Genomic DNA, 9,609 nt, shown 5'->3' with positions numbered 1-9,609 from the left:
CAAAGGAACGCGGCCCTGGCTAGGAGGCCCTGGCTCCTAGCCGGAGAGAGCAAGCTCAACCTGCCGGCGCTCAGGTGCCCCTCGCCAGCAGCGGCTGCAGCCACCACGTTGCCATGACAACCATACCTGGCAGCTCTGCTCTGGGTGAGGGTGGAGGCGGGGGCAGCCCCAGCACTGACCAGGCATACCGCACCCCGGGCCGCCCAGGTTGAGGCTGAGCGTGGAGAAGCCCAGGCCGGGGCCGCGCAGGGCGACAATGGGCACATCTGCCCCTCGGCCAACATCGAGTCCCCGCACCTAGAACTGGGCGCCAGACTCCGAGTCCCCGCGACAGGCCTCTCCCTCCTGCAGCACCCACCCAAGGGCTGCTGATCCCTGAAGCGGGTGGCGAGGCAGCCGGCAGACAGCGCCCAGACAGCATGTACATTTAATTATAACTCTCCCGGGTGGAAAGGGCTGGCTGTGTGCAGTACGGCTGCCTGGTACTAATTATATTTATTTTCAAACGAAGAGGGGGGGGCTGGGGGGCATCTTCTGAAGATGAGTCAGAAAAAAAAAAAATCCTTCATTGTTATGAAAGCAGAGGACCGTCTCCTGAGGGTGTCTGTAACGCATCGCTGTCACCGCCTGACACGGAAAACCTGAGCCGAGAGCCAACCGCCAGGCCGGTGAACACCCGATGGCGGCTTTCCTGGCCGCGTCCCCGCATCCCTTCAAGTCGGTGCAGGCAGCACGGGCCGAGGCCAAGGCCAAAGCATAATCCGTAGGAGAGGCCCTCTCCCTCCCGGCCGGGCCGAGCTCCGCAGCCTGGCTGAGCCCCCTGCTCCTGCAAAGACGGGCCATTCGGCATCTGCTGTCACCTTAATTGGGAGGCAGCGGTCCAGTTGAAACACGGCAAAGGTTTCTCCCTCATCAAAGGAAAAGCCTTCCGACCAGATGGCTGAAATGAAAAGGCTCCATCTTCAGCCTCCACGCGGCCAACGGGGTTATTAATAACAGCACCAAGGATGCTGCAAATCAAACAGGCACACCTAAAAACCCCAAATAGTCACCCACACATGGGGCGGGAGACATCTGTACTTTGGAGGCAGGCAGATGATTCTCTCGTTTCAGGGGCACACGGCTGCTTCAGGGGGGCCTGGGCAGGCCTGCTCAGCCAGTCAGCCGGCTCCTCCGGCGAGGCCTGGCAGCTGCCCTGTCCCCTCCCCACACCCACACCCGTGGGGTGCTGGGGGGGAGAGGGAGCAGTAGGTGACGCGTCCACCCAGGAAGGCTACTCAAAGCCAGAGTGTTCAGAATGGGTTTTCCAATAATTTTTTAAACAGTCACACTCGTTTTGTTTGCTTTCTTCCAGGAAGGCTGTGCCGTTCTGGACAAGGAGGGGGAGGGAAAAGAAATGTGAGTTCATTTCCTGAGTCTTTTAAACATTTCTTTGCAGACAGAGCACTGAGAAGCTGTGGCCAGAGGGCAGAGCAGTCGTAGGTATGCAGCACTCACGGAGGGAAGGTCAGAACTCATCCCCCACGTGGGCTCTTTCCAGGCCACAGCAGGACGCTGGATTTAGCAATGAGACAGCGCTCAAGGATCTGGATGCACATCAATTCTCCACCTCCCTCCCAAGAAAATGGTTTTAAGGCCGGTTGTTTTTGGAATGGGTTTTTCCCTGTTTGTCCAGGCAAGGTTGGACTGTTAAACCAGTTTATCCTAAAGAGGGCAGAACATGGACCTGGGGCCCAAGTACTAGGGACACATGAGAGTTATGGGAGCAGCCAACACTTGTCAAAGTGCTTTTCCACATTCATTATTTTACCACATCCATTATTTTACTTCTCACAGCAACCCCACGAAGCGAATGGCAGCATGCCCATTCCACAGGTAAGGCTCTGGGAGGTTAAGCAGAAAATCCAAGGGCACCTCACCTATTCCCACAGACAAGTCATCTTTCCTGTTGTGTGCTCTTAGCAATCTGTTCCTCCTCTTATTGCTATAGTCAGCATCTTATGCAAAAGTTCTTTGTGGGATGAGCTGGCCCATATCCATCTGCCCGTCTCCCCGACTAGGACGAAAACACCACGAAGACAGGGACTTTCCTTGCTCACAGATGTGCACGGCGGCCAGCACGGAGCCTTGAGCGCAGTAGATTTGTAGTATGTATTTGTCAGATGAGTGAAGGAATGAACAAATGAACAAAAGACTTTTGCCCTGACAGAGGAAAGAAGGTCCAATAGACAGGCAGGGCAACCTCAAGCATGCCAGCCGAGATGCTACAAGGTTCATTTTGAAACTAGTGGCACAAGGTCCACAAACTGAGCACCATGGCCATGAAGACCTAGCTGCAATGAGGTGGCCTTTGTCTTTCCTGCCCAGGTTACTGTGTGCAGCTTACAGGGAGTGTGTCCCCCACCATGCAGATGGGGTCCGTGCACCCTTTTGACAGATGGACCACTCAGGGACTGAGTAGTGCCTGCCTTTGCCCTGGAAGTTATATGGCAAGTCAGGGACAGAGTTTGCAATCAGACATGTCAGTCAATTCCCATAGATTCCCTGATCAGCTCATGGATTAAAGCAATGATCTGTTTTTTGTTTTGTTTTTTTCAGAACAACAGTCCCAGTTCTGGTTCTGCCTCATGAAGATGGCACCTGGCCTCCCAGCTTAGAAGACTGGCCACTGACAAAAGTCTCTGTGACCCCCGCTGTGGCTTCCTCTGCTCTCCTCTGAGACCCAAGGCGGCTTCCATGGACAGTCGGAACGAGGAAAGTAAAGCAGACAGAAGCACACAGGGGAGATGGGACTGGAAAGAGGACCCCCTCTACCCCCGCCACGAGCCCCCCACTCCCACCTGCCTTGCCACACTGCAGGCTGATTCTGCTCTGATGGGCTTGCTGGTGTCTGCCTTTGAACTTGGTTTTAAACACAAGCATGTGAGGGCACCTGGGTGGCTTGGTGGTTGAGCATCTGCCTTTGGCTCAGGTCGTGATCCCTGAGTATTGGGATCGAGTCCCACATCAGGCTCCCTGCGGGGAGCCTGCTTCTCCATCTGCCTATGTCTCTGCCTCTGTGTGTGTGTGTGTGTCTCTCATGAATAAATAAATAAAATCTTAAAAAAAAAAAAAGGAAAGAAAGAAAAAATCTTAAACACAAGCATGTGTAAATGCTCACTGTGTTCCTGGCCTTGCCTTCAACACCAGGACTGCTGCAGAAACCCAGGGCCCTGCCCTCAGAAGGCTGCCAGTCCAGCGTGATGCCGGGCAGTGAACCAAACAGCACAGCCCCCTTCCACCCCACTCCACCCCAGAATCTCCAAAGCCCAGAGGCACAGGCCAGGCCTGACACCCCTGGTCTGCTGCTCCTCTGGGTAGATGTAAAGAGGCCGAGTGCTCCAAGACTCAAAGGGCCAATTCCTCCCTTTCAGCTTCTTCCTTTCTGATTCCGCCAGGTCAAGGTTTATGAGAAAGTGGATCTCACCATTTCTAGGACAGCAAAGTGAGGGACTTGTCACCAATCACCCTTAATGAGACCACATTCTGTTCCCGGGTCACACAGAGTAAATGCTGGAAATTGGACTCGTCACGTCTACTGCCTTCTGATAGATGGCCCTTTGGAGCTGTGGCATACATGACAGCTCTGGGTCGAGGGGGACCAGGATTGCCTGTGGCACCATGAGTGTAACACAAACCAGAGAAGACCTGGGGACACCGGGACTCACTGGGGAACTGTGCCTCCCACGACAACTTCCCTCCAAAAGGCCATTTGGCTACAACATATCATATGACTTGTTCTTAGAGTTACATTTTAACTGACAAAGTTTAACAACTATGACTTATGGCCTTCTAAAATTGGCAGCAGAAAAATGAACTGAGGAAGTAATGGAAAAAAACCACAAGTGAAGCCACTCTATATTATGCACAATTTCTGTTATGCTTTTTTTTTCCTTTCCAAGTGTGTGTGTGTGTGTGTGTGTGTGTTTTCGAAGGGTAGCAAATATTTTCCAGATACACTGTCCTGGCGTTCCCAAGCACATATTTATGCCAAGTTTATAAAAAGCAGCTGCAGACAGGGTTGACTGGAAGGATTGCTCTGCTGTCTGGCTTCCAGAAGGTGCCTCAGTTCTCCCTCTGCCACCAGGACACAGTCTTACCTCCTCAAACTCTCAAATCTGCATCATGTGTCCGAAACAGGACAAGCCCGCGGCTCCAAGTGATCTGGACAAATGCTCACCTCCAGCCCTTCTGAGCTTTCACACACTTCTGATCTGCAAGGTGCTTTAGTGACACATGCTTGATCATTTTTAGTCATTTCAAAATCCTCATACAGATACAAAAAGGAAAGTGTTCCAAAACTCATTTCACAAATATCTGGATGGCTCAGAGGGGCCTCATCAGCACCAGTTTCTGAAAGTTTAGAACATATGGTGAAGCCCTCCCTGGGTAGGCTTGTGTCAACCTGCCTTTGCATCTACTTACCCTGGGTTCAGCAAAATACCCTTCCCCTGTCCCCAGAGCATCCGATCCTGGGGCACCTGGGTGGCTCAGTGGTTGAGGATCTGCCTTTGGCTCAGGGCATGACCCCGGGGTCCTGGGATCAAGTCCCACATCAGGCTCCTCACAGGGAGCCTGCTTCTCCCTCTGCCAGTGTCTCTCATGAATAAATAAATAAAATCTTAAAAAAAGAAAAAGAAGGGGATCGATCCCTGAGTGGCTCATCGGTTTAACACCTGCCTTCAGCCCAGGGCGTGATCCTGGAGACCCGGGATCAAATCCCACGTCAGGCTCCCTGCATGGAGCCTGCTCCTCCCTCTGCCTGTGTCTCTGCCTCTCTCTCTCTGCCTCTGGGTCTCTCATGAATAAATAAATAACATCTTTAAAAAAAAGAAAAAGAAAAAGAAAAAAAGATCCTCCAATCCTTCCCTTCACCCCTCCGTGGCCTCCCCCCAGCTTCTGCCCATTGAGAAGCTCCAACCTCTGCTCTAGCACATTCTTGATTCAGCACTGCACACCCTCGGACACCCTGGGACATTCCGAGTGACTGCTCACCTGCACCCAAACCCAGACTCTCACTGGCCTGGGGTGGGGACTCCACTCACCTCCCTCCCCCACCTCAGGCTTAATGAAGACAGTAACAGCCTGCTTTGTAGCTTTCCTAAGGGTGACTAATTGGTTAATCTTGGGAAGGCCCTTTGAAGATGAAAAGGCGAGTATTACTCATGGGGTTGAAGGCACGCACCTGCCCTCCCGTGGCCTGGGTCCCCGCTCAGAGCGGGCGCTGGCTGGCTGGGGGGCAGGAGCCACATGGGGGGCACTCCCAGCACCCACCAAGGGGGAACCGGGAGGCTTCTGCGGCCTGCGCTGTGTGGGCCACTCTGAGTTTGGGGACTGTCTCATCAGCTTTTACGTGGTTTAACAAGCCTCCAGATAACTCTGCCAAGAGGGCAGCGCATGTCCGAGAATCAGTCAAGACAGTATTTCCTGGTAATTGTTTAGGGGAAGATGCTTTCCTTACAATGAATTCCTCCCTGGCCATATGGCGCTTTCTCCTTCCTGTCCTTGGGGATAGGAGCCTGGGGCGGGTTGGGCAGTGGTGGGTGCTCTGTGGTGGGGAGACCTGAGGTCTGGGGTGCCAGAGTGGGGCAGTGGTGCTGTCGCGCCTTCCCCAGCTCGTGGTCCCTCCCCCCAACAGCTCGGAGAAAGAGGAAGTGGCAGCAAGAACAGGGAACCAGAGGCCAAGACAAGGGATGAAGTCAAGGGTCGCCCAGCACCATGCCCCCGCCTACCCTTGACCCCGAGGGTCAGTGGGTCCAGGGGGACTTTGACACAGTGGCAGCTGGGAAGCCAAGAACAGAAAGCCTTTAATCCGTGCAACCTAATGCCAAGATTCCGGCTGAGAGAGCCCATTTCCTGCCCCCCACTGTCTGCACATTCCTCCCATTCCTCCCAGCACCTTCTCCCAGTGACCCCTCACCACGCAGCCTGTGCTCTCCCCCCACGGCCAACTGCTTCTTCCTTCTAGAAAACAAGTCCCGTGGCCAGCAGGATTCCACACACTTCTGCTTTCTCTCTCTTAGATCCCCAGGTTCTTAGAAGTTTTCATGGCCCTTTCTCCTCCGGCAGATGGCCTGGAACCCCGGAGGTCCCCCTGGGACATGCAGAATGGTAAAGATTTAGAGAGCAGGATGGAAAGATGGGAGCGCAGCAGTGAGAGAGAGGCCAGAGGGGCCACTACATCTTCACATCCAGCCAGGAATGGGTTGCAGAGGGTGGGGGACACGCCAGGAGGAACAGGCTAGGAAATTTTTCTGCCTCTGTTTGGGAGAAGGTGGGTGGAAATGAGTTTGGAGAGGATTAGAATGGGGTGGGGGGGTACTGTTTTGAGGCAGGCAGCCTCCGTTCCACAATTCTAACAGTGCCATCAAGTGGCCCTGCATGTAGACGCAGGCCGGAGCCTCCAGACAGCCCTTGTGACCCGGTGCACGGAGGAGCCGCGGGCCTTTGCTCCCTGCCAGCAGCCAGCCAAGCGCCCTTCCCTGGAATGGCCGGCCAGGAGATGTGGAGGGTATCCCCCCAAGGCTACATGTAACAACCCCAGTGGAAATGGGTCATCCAGTTTAGCACGTTCCTGAAAAGTGCTTCATCAAGACTCATGCCCACACGTGGAGGCATCACTGGGAGGCGTTGAAACCAAAGTCACTATCCTATGGGAGCCACCAAAGCACATTTTCAACCTAAGACATGGTCAGGGACCAGAGCAAGCCTGTCTGTGCCAGCAGACCCTTGTGTGTGTCCAAAGGAGAGATGAGGACTGAATCGAGGTGCTGGGCAAGGCTTGGTCCAGTGAGCGCACAAGAGGAGGCCCTGCCAGCACCCCTCAAGTCACCCTTCCAGCGGGGACACAAGTCTTCTTCTGGCGTTCCATTCTCTTACTTGTATTTATTTATTTTTTTAACTCTGCAAGTTAAAATCAACTCACCGTAGAAATACAAAAGTGGTTTTCTTTCTAAAAAGAGGATTTTTCTTTTAAATATTTTATTTATTTATTCATAGAGACACAGAGAGAGGCAGAGACAGGCAGAGGGAGAAGCAGGCTCCCTGTGGGGACCCCATGCAGAACTCAATTACGACCTGAGGCAAAGGTAGATGCTCAACCACTGAGCCACCCAGGCGTTCCCCCAGGCACCCCTAAAAAGAGGAATTTAAAAAGAAACAAAAGGCTTTTCCTGGCAGTGGTGTGTTTGTGTAGCTGGGCATGAGGAGACAGAGCGAGGAGATGAGCAGACATTCCAGTAGGAGCCAAGGCCCTGGGGCCAGTCCCAGCCTTGACACTCAGTTGCTGTGTACCTCTGGGAGGTGACCCCACTCCCTAGCCTCATTTTTCTATAAAAATGAGGGGGGAGAAATAGATCCATGGTTTTCAAAACTACACTCCCATGTCCCAGGGAAGGGGTGCCAGTTTGGGAGGACTTTGGTCCCCATACCCTTTACAAGAACAACCCTGTCTTTATCCATCCTATGTGTTTGGCTCTTAGGTAAGATCTTATTTTAACAAAGGGTCCCGCAGTATGGTAACCACTTTTGAGTTATCCACCCAGACCATGACGCTCAGAACTATCCGTCGTGCCAGCAGAGTTGAGGCCTTAATACCGTGTTTATACTTCATGACCCCAGACCCAGACTACAGGTGACTACATGAACAGGAACAGCTACCCCAGGTGAGCCAATCTGACTCCTCCTCCCCAGAATTGGAAACTGGATCAGATTGGGTCAAGATCGGTCTTTGTTATAGCTGAGGCAGCCACCTTGGATCAGAGGACTGAAGGGCTCAGGGCGCCAGCCCCTCTTTCTGCTCCCCACTACACCCTCACTGTGTTTCCCTACAATATATTGCCCCTGTGAAACTTCTAAAGCTCTGGACAAGACCATCTAAAAACTTCTTCCCAGGGGCACCAGTGGCTCAGTCTGTTGACTGTCCAATTCTTGGTTTCATCTCGGGGCGTGATCTCAGGGGTCATCGGATGGAGGCCCACAACTAGCTCTGCCCTCAGCAGAGAGTCTGCTTGAGATTCTCTCCCCCTCTCCCTCAGCCCCTCCCCCTGCTCACTTGCACACGCGCGCTTTCTCTGTCTCAACAAAATAAATCTTTAAAAACAAAAACAAAAAAAGCTGCTTCTCAGCTCTAAGAAACAAGGTCACCAACCCAGGGCAATACACCTCATCCCCCCAGAGCCACACTCTGTTTTTGAAAATAAAGGGAAGTTTCTAAAGAGACCAAGTTTTTATGAATTAAAATGTTTAACAGAGTAGGCATATAATGACTCAGTAAATATTGACATTATCATTCTATTACTGATATATTCAAAGATTATTTATAAATCAGTCATATTATCCTGTTATTATAAATTTTAATCTCAAAAACATTTGTTATTTGTATCTACTTGGACCTCACCTATCAATAATACTTTTTTTAAAATTTATTTGTCCCAGGGTAGCCCTGGTGGTGCAGCGGTTTAGCGCTGCCTGCAGCCTAGGGCATGATCCTGGAGACCCTGGATCGAGTCCCACGTCAGGCTCTCTGCATGGAGCCTGCTTCTCCCTCTGCCTGTGTCTCTGCCTCTCTCTGTGTGTGTGTCTCTATGAATAAATAAATAATCTTTAAAAAAAATAAATTTATTTGTCCTGAAATCTTCCATCCAAGGATTTAAGTATCTATAAATATGCTAGTTCATTCATTCTTCCATTTTCTTAGATGCTCCAAGTTTACCAAAGAAATAGATCTTTTCACTAAGATCTTACAGGATGGAATTTGAAGAAATCCCAATTTTAAATGCATATTTCCTAAATTACATCTTCTCATGTTAAAGAAGACTTGTGCCTTCTTTACTCTACAATAAATGAGAGAATCACATATTCTCCATTTAAGAAAAGGCTCTTAAGGTACTTGAGTATTTGTCAAAATCTGCATCATGACTCAAGAGTGGGCCCTGAAATCAATTTAGTGGATCAGAATCAGCATTTTAGAATTTAAAAAAAAAAAAATTAGAGGGTGTCACATGCAGTAAGGCTGCATGTTGTTATGTAAAACCTGATTTCAGATATACAGGTATGCATGAGCAGGGGGAGGATGTCCAATGCATGTCTCACTGTGGGCCTCAAAAAGGTGTGTCAGGGTCCCAGCCCAACCATGCCACCCCTCTTCTTAACACCTCAGCCCAACCCCACACATGTGTATGGGTGCACGTGCACCCAACAGCATGTCCGCATCATCCCACGTGCCCACACCAGCAGGATCACAGGAATTTCCACCCTATTGTCACCTCCTTTCCTCAGAGTACCAGCTCTGCTATGGGCCAGGCCTGCCACATTGGATTTCCAGCACACATCTGTTGGGCTTTCATTTTTGGTACCGGCTTTGGGGCAGGAGAAGGGGGTGTGGCGCAGGTGGCTGTTGGAATCAATGAAGTCCAGGCTGCTGGGCCTGAAACCCTTGAGCTCTCTTGGTTATGCTGGTGCTGGGCCTGTATGATGGGGACTGTCCAGTAGCCATTAATCTTAAGTAGGCAGGGTTACAAAGGATCCTGGCGCAGGATTGCGTTCAACCCCCAGCAGGACAGCAGTGGT

The 9,609-nt window shown here is 51.5% G+C and overlaps 1 long non-coding RNA gene across 2 annotated transcripts; it reads left to right on the top strand.

The window, feature by feature from the left end:
- Positions 1–3,049, top strand: LOC106558654. Of its 2 annotated transcripts, none has more exons than XR_005357522.1 (3): positions 1–144; positions 1,439–1,875; positions 2,599–3,049. It is a non-coding gene; the product is annotated as an uncharacterized LOC106558654 (long non-coding RNA). The 2 variants fall into 2 exon arrangements; XR_005357524.1 differs by having other exon boundaries at positions 1,355–1,875.
- The last annotated feature ends 6,560 nt before the right edge of the window (positions 3,050–9,609 follow it).

Source organism: Canis lupus, chromosome 4 (assembly GCF_011100685.1).
Source record: "Canis lupus familiaris isolate Mischka breed German Shepherd chromosome 4, alternate assembly UU_Cfam_GSD_1.0, whole genome shotgun sequence".
Taxonomy (NCBI): Eukaryota; Metazoa; Chordata; class Mammalia; order Carnivora; family Canidae; genus Canis; species Canis lupus.
This window is presented reverse-complemented; position numbering and strand designations above follow the sequence as displayed.